This window comes from Mus musculus, chromosome 4 (assembly GCF_000001635.26).
Source record: "Mus musculus strain C57BL/6J chromosome 4, GRCm38.p6 C57BL/6J".
Classification (NCBI taxonomy): domain Eukaryota; kingdom Metazoa; phylum Chordata; class Mammalia; order Rodentia; family Muridae; genus Mus; species Mus musculus.
This window is the reverse complement of record NC_000070.6, coordinates 34,300,212-34,311,804: the sequence shown is the minus strand read 5'-3', so window position 1 is coordinate 34,311,804 and position 11,593 is coordinate 34,300,212. Positions and strand designations below refer to the sequence as shown.

Here is an 11,593-nt window from a genome sequence, read left to right as displayed (position 1 = left end):
GACAATATGAACTAACCAATACCCCCAGAGCTCCTTGGAACTAAACCACCAATCAAAGAAAACACATGGTGGAACTCATGGCTCTAGCTGTATACGTAGCAGAGGATGGCCTAGTCAGTCATCAATGGGAGGAGAGGTCCTAGGTCCTGTGAAGGTTCTATGTCCCAGTATAGGGGAATGCCAGGGCCAGGAATGGGAATGGGTGAGTTGGGGAGCAGTGGGGAGGGGGGAGAGGATAAAGGATTTTCAGAGGGGAAGCTAGGAAAAGAGATAACATTTGAAATGTAAATAGGCAACCATCTTCCAGTAGCTCTCCAAAATGATGAACGCAAAGGGAAAGAGGAGAGGTACCCGGTATATGTTCTCTAGACCTTTTAAGAAACATGGCATTGTTCCTTTGGCCACATACATGAGAATCTACAAGAAGGGTGATATTGTAGGCATCAAGGGAATGGGCACTGTTCAGAAAGGAATGCCCCTGAAGTGTTACCACTGCAAAACAGGACGAGTCTACAATGTCACCCAGCAGGCCATGGGCATCAGTATAAACAAGCAAGTTAAGGGCAAGAGTCTGGCCAAGAGGATCAATGTGCGGATTGAGCACATCAAGCGCTTGAAGAGCAGAGACAGCTTCCTGAGGCGGGTGAAGCAGAACGATCAGAAGAAAAAGGAAGCCAAAGAGAAGGGCACCTGGGTGCAGCTGAGGCGCCAGCCTGTGCCACCCAGAGAAGCACGCTTTGTGAGGACTAACAGAAAAGAACCTGAGCTGTTGGAGCCCATTCCGTATGAATTCGTGGCCTAACGTACACAAAAGAAATAAAATACCAGGACTGCAAAGTGTTTTCCTTAATAATAATAAAAAGAAATGTAAATAAAAATCTAATAAAATATATAAAAAATTAAATTGTAATAAATTAATACATGTGTGTGCATGAGTCCATATGAATAATTTACCATTTTCATTTAATAAAACTATATCAAATAGTAAAAAAAAAATATATATATACTAATTCCTGCCTGGGGACTGGGATTGAAGTTTGGCTGCTCAGTTGCATTTTTGTTGCTGTTGTTCTTTTAAACCAGACTTAGGGAAATAAACGAGGGTCCAACTCTTTATGCTGTGGATTATCATTTAATCTCTTTATTTCTACTTCTTGTCCTGTCCCAACTTAGAGTGTAGTGACACCAAGACTAAAGAGTTCTCTGGCCACTGTGTAAGTGTGGGAGTGGTTTTAGGGACAGACTGTCTCATGTGGTGGAAAAGTCGCTGTGGAGTCTAATTAGGCTGGGTCTGAGTCTGTCCAGACATGGCCTCCTGCTCCTCTGACAGCGTGTGCCCTGTGCTGTGGATTTATGGGAGTATGTGTTTTTAAGGAGCCTTACTTCTTTCCAGTATTAGTCTTTCAGCAGCTTGGCTACTCCCTCCTCCTTGCTGAGTCGCAACCATATTTCCATTTCTCCTCTGTCAGTACTTCTTTCAACTGGTCATTTGTTCTTGCGACCCAAGAGCCTCGCCTTCAACTGTCAATTGATGGATGAGGCTTAGGACACAGGCCTGCTGTGCTCCAAAGTTCTCACTGGCCTGGTTCTGTTTACATCCAAACCAGCCATGGGTCTGGAGCAGAGCACTCAGTCTAGGCTTCAGCTTCTCACTTATAAAAAACAAAAAACAAAAAACAAAAAACAAAAAACAAAAAACAAAAAACAAAAAACAAAAAACAAAAAACAAAAACAAAACAAAACAAAACAAAAGAGACAACACTCACAGCACACATTAAAAACCTGGAAACTGCAAAGCATCTGCTTGCTTGTCAGTCTCTTGATCGTATGCCTGAAGGGAGAGTGGACACGTGAGAATGATGTGCAGAAAACACAAATGGGCTAAAAATGAAATGCATGATGAATCCAACCAAGAAATGGAGAAAAAGCCTCTTTTGCAAATGGAAAAAGAGTTACCCTCTCTCTCAGCCCAGCTTTCCTGTCTGGAGTGTTCGGCATAAGGTTGAGGCTATTGGTGACAACCTTCCACGTACTTGGATCCATATTCCTTTCCTGTCTGCACAGCCCTTGGCCTTTGCTCTCATCCCCGCCACTGTCCTTGGATACCTCAATTGAAGAGAAGGCTGTCTGTAGTGTTAGTCTTAACCCTTAGTCTGAAGCAGCTCTTAACATTTTCTATTTAATTGCAAATGTGTGTTCCAACAATATAAATCCACAGCCTCCAACACTGTCTGTTAGGCTATATTACTTGTATAAATTCAGGACAACAGTAGAGGGAAGTAAAAAAATGAAACGCTGAACACACTCACAGTTTTGAGGCATGAATTGCAACATGCTAGAATCCGAGGCCTTGCAGAGCTGAGCCTTCATGATGGAACCCTGTGAGAGCGACATGCAGGGTGTGAGGAAGTGCCTTGTAAGACAATAATGTTTCTGACAGATGCAGGGAGCTGCGATCATCACTGCCCATCTGTCTGCGCCTTGCTTGGCTCATCTGTAGATTGAGTCATTGAGAGATTCAGTTTACATTCTAGGAGGATTAGCTTGTCATGCCCCATCTCTCCTACCAAATGCGATGGAAGCCCCCAAACAACAACAACGATTACACAGCCAATCATTTGAAAAACCTCATGTCTCATTGAAATAGACAAAGAGTGGTATATTTGAGGAGAGTCCCCAAATGCTACCAGCCCTGTCTAGCTGAGCTACACATTGTCTGCCCAGTGTCTGGAAATCTGCCTTGGAAATCAGCTCCCACTGCAGAATATTCACTGAAAAAAATGTAAATTTTGCCTGGAACATTAACACCCTTGAACTCTACTATTAATATTTCATTACAAATTAGTTCAGCAGAAGGGAGCTGATTCCTCCGAACAAGGTCAGACTGGGGCTCTACTTCACCCATTTTGTGGAGCAATCCTCACATATAATTTTGTTTATGCTTCTAGCTGATAAATACAGTAAGATTTTAAAAGCTTAGTGGCAATGGTGCTCAGTTATTAGTGATGTAACTCTGTCAACATGGGACATTTCCTGAAGAAAAGAGTCCTGGGTTGTTGTTGGTGGTGGTGGTGGTTTTGTTTTGTTTTTTGCATTTATGAAATAAAAATACAACTTTATACTTTTGATATTCTTGCACAGGACAGCTGGGAATTTTACATGAAAAGATAGTCATATAAAGCAATCCTGGGACTTTATATTTTAGGAAAGAATTAAAAATTCTTTAAAATATGTAAAAGTATTTATTTACTGCTTCTGAGGTGTGTGTGTGTGTAGACCTGAGGGTCTCCCATGTGGACCTTGGGTATCAAGCTTAGGTCATTAGACTTGCAACCAAGCATTCTCACCCACTGAGCAGTCTCTTCCACCTCTAAAACATTCTTTATAATAAGATCTAGCAATATTCTTATCTGTCTTTGTTATTCCCAGTGTTTTTATGTCCGCATCTCAATAAAGTAACAATATTAGAAAATGTTTTCAGTCTTGCCCTGCATCAGAAAATATGAAGGTGCCTCTTATTACTTATTTGACTCATTGAATAGAAACTTGTTCCATTATTTATGTTTTTTAAAAGCAAAAGAGGACTGCTCGAAAACCCAAATAATAAACTATACAAAACAAGTTAAAGAAGAGAAATCACATGAACAAAAAAAATCATTTGATAAAATCCAATACTCACTTATGAGAAAAACAAAACCATAACAAACCAACCAACCAACCAACCAACCAAACTAACTAACACTTGAAGAAATGAGGACTAATGGAAAACTTTTTCCCTGAAGTGCAAGACAGCGTTGTTGAGCACATGGTCTGTCAGGAGAACAACGTAGCACAGACAGGAAGCATACTTATCATAAATATATTTTCTTTCTTTCTTTCTAGAAAGAGCTTTTAAACGTTTAATAATGTGCATCCATGTGTAGGTATGTGCATGTCTGTGCAGGGTCCCCTACTGTCTGAGTGAGTCCAGAGACACTCAGTTCCCCTGGAGCTGGATGAAGTGGACGTCGGATGCTGACAGCTGGACTTGAAACCTCTGGATGAGCAGCATTACATGTCCTCAACTCTTAAGCCATTCTGTACCATGTCACTGACATTATTGAAGAGGAGACCCTGAAAATGAAAGGCAGAGTACACTGCTATATGATTGGTAAGAGTTCACTGGAACCTTCTAATCATAGAGGCGTTGTGGTCTTGAGGCTGTCCCTTTCTCTGTAGACAGCGATATCTACATGTAAACAATTACACCCATAAACCATAACTGTTTTCCCAAGCTTTCTTTTTATTACTGTTTTGGTCCCAGAACGCTTACCTGTGTTATCACTGTTCATAAGGGCTAACTCAAAGCTAGTAGAGATTACATAGTCAACCAGGGATATGAACACCAGCAAAGATGGCCTACTGTTCTCAGTTATGGTATAGTTAATTCCTTCTCCTGTATGATTCTGTTTCAGAAACATTGAATGTTTTCTTGGGTTTTGCTGGACATCATTTTTTTTGTTGTTGTTGTTCTCCCATTGCAGAATCTAATCTTAAGCTTATTCGTTTAGAGTCATGTTTCTAACTCAACAGCTTTACCCACTTGGAACATCTTATATGAGGATAAAATGTCAAGTCTTTCCTCTCTTCTTTGCTCATCTGCTGGCTGCAGAAATCTGCATTATGAGCTTTTATAAAACCAAAGGAGGTTTTTAAGAAACCAATTACAATACACCTCACAGCAAAAAGATAATCACCTTTAGTATGATCTCTTCAAGGCATTCTAGGGGTGCTGGCATCACTAAGGTTTTAGGGCTTTTACAAAAGAAGTCTTGAAACCATACGTGTAGCACGGTTTTCTTTTGTGGAAGTCAACTGTGTTACAAGAGAAGATAAACGGATCTGTTCTGCTCCCTAATCTAAGACAACTAAGTTTTATGTTTACATGCCTCTTGGGAGTCCCCAGCATGCCACACTTTAGGGGTTTTGGTTTTGCTTGTGCTAGGTAAGTCACTTGCCAAAACTCCGCACTCCTGGATTGAGTTTGAGAACCACTAGAGCTGGGTCTGGCTGCTCATGTTTTCAAAATGACAAACAAAATTTATCTTCTTTTATGATAAAATTATTTTTAACTAAAAGAAACCTTTAAAATGTGTGTTAGTTATTCTTTAGCCATCAAAGAAAGGCAGGTATGTAAACCAGAAACCGGATTTAACCAGAAAGAATGTGGATAGTGATGATTTATAGTCGAGCCTCTCTCACAAACACACCAGATGTTTCATGTACCAGATCATCCCTTGGTGCTGAAATCTAGATTTTACTGACATCCAAATATTGCTATTGCAAGTGCTGAAATACTCCCAAGTCTAACATGGATAAGGAAACCAGACCTCTTCTCCAAACCAAACTCTGTAATCTCTCAGACTAGTCAAAGAGCTGTAATTGACTTCAGGGATGGGGAATGTGTAGTAACACATAAAAACACCATATGACACAAAGTTTAGCTTATCTTTAACATGTCTGTCTTTAAAAGTTTCTAAACACCACTGCTACTTGACAGGTGTAGAGTACATGATTTAAAATGTATTTCAGGCCGTTCATATCACTACTTAGGGTGACTTCACTCTTTCTCGCTGACTTTCCAATGAAGAGGAGACAAACATCTGTGCAGTCATTGCTGTCTCTCTTGTCATGCAGGACATGTGACCCCACGTTTGCCTCTCATCAGGTTCCATAGAAACAGCAGCAGCAGGCTGGTGGTTTTATGCTTTCCTCTGCTGGTCAGTTTACTACATACTATCGATCATGGCCTTGGAGCATCCCTGAATCTTTTCCCTTTTATTGGATCTTTGGTGATGAATTCCATTTTTGGATTATGCAAACACCTCTCCTGGAGCTTCAAGTGAGAGTAGTGTATTTGTGTAACAGCATTTTTGTATAATTTGACACTTTACAGTTAGAAATGTGGTCTAGAAAGGAAAGATTCAGTTTCCTGAATGAGGATTTCTGTATGTTAATGCTAATGCTGACTTTACTTTAATGGCCTAGGGAGAAACCTATTGAGCTGTCTATCTTTATTTAATCCCTTGCAAACTGTGAAATGGCTGTCATATAATCATGCTGCCGTTGTGTTTTCAATGAATAGCACCAGGACATGACTCACTAAGCAAGTCATTCTACTCAAGGTACATGCTTCAGGTATAATTTATATTTAAATTCATGATTTGAGAATTATACCATCTATTTGGTAACTCAAGTATTCACCCAAAGGCCCCAAGTTTGGTAAATTTGGTAGTACTCACCTTGCCCAGAGACTGGACATCATGAAGCCGTGTTCTCTTGGGAACAGTAACCAGTCTTCACTGTTGTTAAGTCCATTCGGTGAAGAAGTGTTTTGTTTGTTCAGACAAAGGGACTTAGATCTCATTAGAGTAAAACACATGGTATCCAGGACATAACCAATGCCCCCAACTTATATATTTCTCAGCCTTTTGAACTGAGTTTTTTTTTATCTTCCATTCCTCTGTGAGCCTGCATATTTCCTGAGCAATGTCCAAGCAGAATAATTTTTCAACATAAGGAATAACCAAGGCGGGAGCTTTTGTTTTAGATGAAAGTACAAATGTAATGTGGATTCACATAAAAACACAGACCGCTCTGGAAATCAATATGGTGGCTCCTCAGAAAATTGGAAATAATTCTACCTGAGGACCCAGCTATACCACTCCTGGGCATATATCCAAAAGATACTCCAACATATAACAAGGACACATGCTCCACTATGTTCATAGCAGCCTTATTTATAATAGCCAGAAGCTGGAATGAACCCAGATGTCCTTCAACAGAGGAATGGATACAGAAAATGTGGTACATTTATACAATGGAGTACTACTCAGCTATTAAAAACAATGACTTCATGAAATTCACAGGCAAGTGGATGGAACTAGAAAATATCATCCTGAGTGAGGTAACACAGTCACAAAAGAACTGGTATGTACGCACTGATAAGTGGATATTAGCAAAAACAAACAAACAAACAAACAAACAAACAAACAGCTATGACACAACTCACAGACCATATGAAACCCAAGAAGAAGGAAGAATAATGGATGGATGCTTCAGTCCTACTCAGAAGGGGAAGAAAATAATCATGGGAGGTAGAGAGAAGGAGGCAGGTGGGGTGGGGGGAGAAAAGGGGCAGGATTAGGTGTGGGAGGAGACAGGGTGTGTGTGTGTATAGAAGTACAGAGGATCAGGAATTTGAATGGAGGTGTGTGGCAATGGGGATGGGGAACTTGGGGTAGCCACTAGAAAGTCCAGGATGCCAGGGGCCCAAGAGGTTCCCAGGACCCAACAGGGATAACATTATCTGAAATACCCAACAAAGGGGAGAGAGAACCTGTAGAGATCATATCCCGAGGTTAGGCATGGCTGCCGGTTAAGGGATGTGGCCACCCACCCATCTAAAAAAAAAAAAATTAATCCAGAATTGCTCCTGTCAAAAGGAAATACAGGGACAAAGAGTAGAGCAGAAACTGAAGGAAAAGCCATCCAGAGACTGCCCCACCTAGGGATCCATCTCATCTGCGGACACCAAACCCAGACACTTGCTGATACCAAGAAGAACTTGCTGACAGGTGCCTGGTATTGCTGTCCCCCAAGAGGCTCTGTCAGAGCCTGACCAATACAGATGTGGATGCACACAGCCAACCATCGAACTGAGCATGGGGACCCCAATGGAGGAGTTAGGGGAAGGACTGAAGGAGCTGAAGGGGTTTGCATTCCCATTGGAAGAACAGCAATATCAACCAACCAGACTCCCCAAAGATCCCAGGCACTAAACCACCAACCAAAGAGTACACATGGAGGGGCCCATGGATCCAGCTGCACATGTAGCAGAGGATGGCCTTATTTGGCATCAATGGGAGGGGAGCTCCTTGGTCCTGTGGAGGCTCCATGTGCCAGGTTAGGGTGGTGAGTGGGTGTGGGAGCATCCTCATAGAAACAAGAGGGAGGAGGGGGAGACAGGATGGGGGTGTGTGTGGAGGGGAAACTGGGAAGGGGATAACATTTGAAATGTAAATAAATAAAATAACCAATTAAAAAAAAAAAACACAGACACCAAAATCTAAATCCAGGAGAAACAATTTGTACCTCTGCAACTTGTTTAACCAATGGATATTATAAAGACAGGTGCCCTTAGCACTTTAGTGGCATTAAAATAATGTGTGCTTTTGTTTTCCCTACACAATCAGTTCTTCAAGATGCTGTTGGGATGAACTGTGATTTCTTTAGCCTCTGAATGCCTGGCAGTACACCATGACCAGTTAAATAATAAATAATAACAAATGCAGACTTTATTGACTTTTGAACCCTTGAACCAGTCAATTCATCATGATATTGTGGCAAGATTGAAGGCATAAAATTCCAAAACTGACTGAAGATGCAGATAGATAAATCTCCCAGCAGGAAAAATTGCAAACCCTTTTGAGCAAATAAAAAATGATGATCACTTACGCTGTTTAGGGCCCAATAACTCAGGGTTATTTAAATGCTGTAAAGTACATCCCTTCCGACTCTAATGAGCTTCTTTGTAAACGTGACTTGTTAGGAAAAAGTGTTGTTGAATTTCCTTAAAGACATGATGCCACAGACTCTTCGTGTTGAACATCATCTGTATGCTAAAGGACAGCTTCTCTTGTTTGGAGTGCCCTGGTGAAACTTACTGCACATATATCTTTTAACAACTAGGGCAGTTTCTTCTGTTTGTACTAAAATTGGCTCCTTACCATTGTCAGGGTATTAAAAAGATTTTATGTGGGCATATTAATCAGTCCACAAGGGGTAATACAGTTGGTACTAAGAAAAAGAGTGAGTCACAAGGTGGAGAAAGAAGCCCCAGGTCAGAGATTCCAATGTGCAGTCATAACACTCAGCCTTAATGAGAGGTACAGAGTTCTCCCATATGGCCACTGACTTCAGAATGATCGTTGCTAAAGGTTCTTGACGGCTGATTTAGATTTGTTTCCTGAGTTAATTTGCTCATTCCTGGAGAAGTGCAGCAGATGTGCAGTCAGTACTAAAAGTCTTTCCCAGATCCTGAGGTGCTGATGTCAGAGAACTCTGGTGCGTTTTTTCCAGGGGGTGTGGTCTTCTCAGCTGTGCAGAGCACAAGCAGCAGCCATGTGAGGATGGTTGCTTTTGACTGCTTCAGATTCTGCCTTCAGAATTTACGATTCTGGGATTGCCAGGTTGTGACAAGTTAGGATAAATGCAAGTCTTAATTTTGCTTGTGTGTGTTTGTGTGTGACATAAAGAGAGTGACATTGAGTGTCTTCCTCTACACGTCTTACACCGAATTGTTGGGACAGGACCTCCCATCAGACTAGAGCTCACTGGTTCACATAGAATCGATGCCAGGCAAGCTGCAGCATCTGGCTGTCTCTTGCCCCAGCACTGGGTTTCTGGTGCAAACCAGCATGCATATACTTTTGGGGGAGAAACGGGGATCTGAACTGAGGTTCTTGTGCATGAGCAGTAAGTATTCTACCCACAGAGCCATCTCCATCCCTGGAAGTCTTATTCTCAAGGCCTCAGGAAGTCAGCATTCTGGGATATAGCTCAGTTGGATAGAATTCTCAAAGCCTTCGATTCCGTCTTTAGTATTACACAAAGCAGGGGCACATACCTGTAATTACAAAACTCAGGATTAGAAGTCCAAGGTTGTCTTCTGATATTTTATAGTGTGTCTGAGCTAGGTGGGACGCTGGTGGGCACAGAGAAGTCAGTTTTCAGGATGCTGTATGGAACCACTTAAAGGGCCAATAACTAACTGAAGAGTGTCTCCTGTGTGCTAGATTCTAAAGATTTAAAAAGAGAGGATTTGATCATTGTTCGCAGGAATTCGTAGAACCTTCTCTTAGAGCTGATTGGTGCTTTCATAACTGCTATCTCTTTTAATACGTTAAGTTACCCAGCAAAGGATATTTGAAGTAAGAGCACTGCAGCTCAGAGAGATGAGATGGTTTGCCTGAGATCTTCAGATAGAGTCAGACCATGACCTTCCTTAGCAGAGTTTCGGCTCTTGCTTTGGCCCTCTTCTAAATAGGGGCATACGCGTGTCTTTTGAGGTTTTATTCCCCCTTCCCCTAAATCAAGGTGAAGAGGCTACTTGGTCAACTGTCTCTTTCTTATTCTACTTCTTTTAACGGATTTAAGTGAACTTGGTTACAAAGAATCAGACAGCGCTGGAATTCCATTGATCCACCAATCCCTTCGAACACTTTAGGACTTGGTTAACATGGCATGTCTCTCCTGGGCCATCTCATTCTGGTGGCAAGTGTGTCTTCAAGAGCTTCCTGTTAATTTTCATGACTTTGCAGACATGCTATCTGGGATTCTGGTTCGGAAGACCCTTTGTCCTTTCTTCCTATGGCTTGTCCTTTTTACTATGTATGTTCCAAAGTTTGTTTGTTTGTTTGTTGTTTTACCAGTGTCACGGTAATTAAACAATTGGTTTCTAGAAAGATCCAAGTCCTTCTCATCCAAAGTCCTCTTTTCTGGTGGGAATATCACAAGCAGTCCCTAGGGGCCTGGAGAACAACTTCCACTAGGGACTGACATTATCCTCCTAGCTTACTGTGTGTTAAATCTTCCTCCTTTAAAAGCAGCCTTATTTATAATAGCCAGAAGCTGGAGAACCCAGATGCCCCTCAACAGAGGAATGGACCCAGAAAATGTGGTACATTTACACAATGGAGTACTACTCAGCTATTAAAAAGAATGAATTTATGAAATTCCTAGGCAAATGGATGGACCTGGAGGGCATCATCCTGAGTGAGGTAACCCAATCACAAAAGAACTCACATGATATGTACTCACTGATAAGTGGATATTAGCCAAGAAACTTAGAATACCCAAGATATAAGATACAATTTGCAAAACACATGAAACTCAAGAAGAACGAAGACGAAAGTGTGGATACTTTGCCTCTTCTTAGAATTGGGAACAAAACACGCCATGGAAGGAGTTACAAAGATAAAGATTGGAGCTGAGAGGAAAGGATGGACCATCTAGAGACTGCCATACTGGGGGATCCATCCCATAATCAGCCTCCAAATGCTGACACCATTGCACACACTAGCAAGATTTTGCTGAAAGGACCCTGATATAGCTGTCTCTTGTGTGAGGCTATGCCATGGCCTAGCAAACACAGAAGTGGATGCTCACAGTCAGCTATTGGATGGATCACGGGGCCCCCAATGGAGGAGCTAGAGAAAGTACCCAAGGAGCTAAAGGGGTCTGCAACCCTATAGGTGGAACAACAATATGAACTAACCAGTACCCCCCAGAGCTCGTGTCTCTAGCTGCATATATAGCAGAAGATGACCTAGTCGGCCATCACTGGAAAGAGAGGCCCATTGGACTTGCAAGCTTTATATGCCTCAGTACAGGGGAATGCCAGGGCCAAGAAGTGGGAGTGGGTGTGTGTGGGAGGAGGAGTGGGGGGGCTTGGGGGAACTTTTGGGGTAGCACTGGAAATGTAAATTAAGAAAATACCTAATTAAAAGTAATAATGAAAAAAAAAAGGAAAAAAATAGTCTGTATTAGGATT

General features: G+C 41.7%; 1 long non-coding RNA gene and 1 pseudogene across 4 annotated transcripts in view; one reads left to right on the top strand and one right to left on the bottom strand.

Moving 5' to 3' along the window:
* Window positions 1-830, top strand: part of Gm20764 (predicted gene, 20764) — a 9,927-nt pseudogene extending 9,097 nt beyond the window's left edge. The window contains exon 3 of the transcript NR_165834.1: window positions 504-830. The product of NR_165834.1 is annotated as a predicted gene, 20764 (transcript). The remainder of the gene's footprint in view (window positions 1-503) is intronic.
* The window catches only part of Gm33286, an 8,950-nt gene extending 4,973 nt beyond the window's left edge, over window positions 1-3,977 (bottom strand). For 2 of the 3 annotated variants that reach the window (XR_003955379.1, XR_390463.1), the window contains exon 1: window positions 2,310-2,596. This is a non-coding gene — a long non-coding RNA (predicted gene, 33286). Of the gene's footprint in view, window positions 1-2,309; window positions 2,597-3,953 lie in introns of those variants that run through there. The other variant, XR_390464.1, reaches the window with a different exon arrangement.
* Between the last annotated feature and the right edge of the window lie 7,616 nt (window positions 3,978-11,593).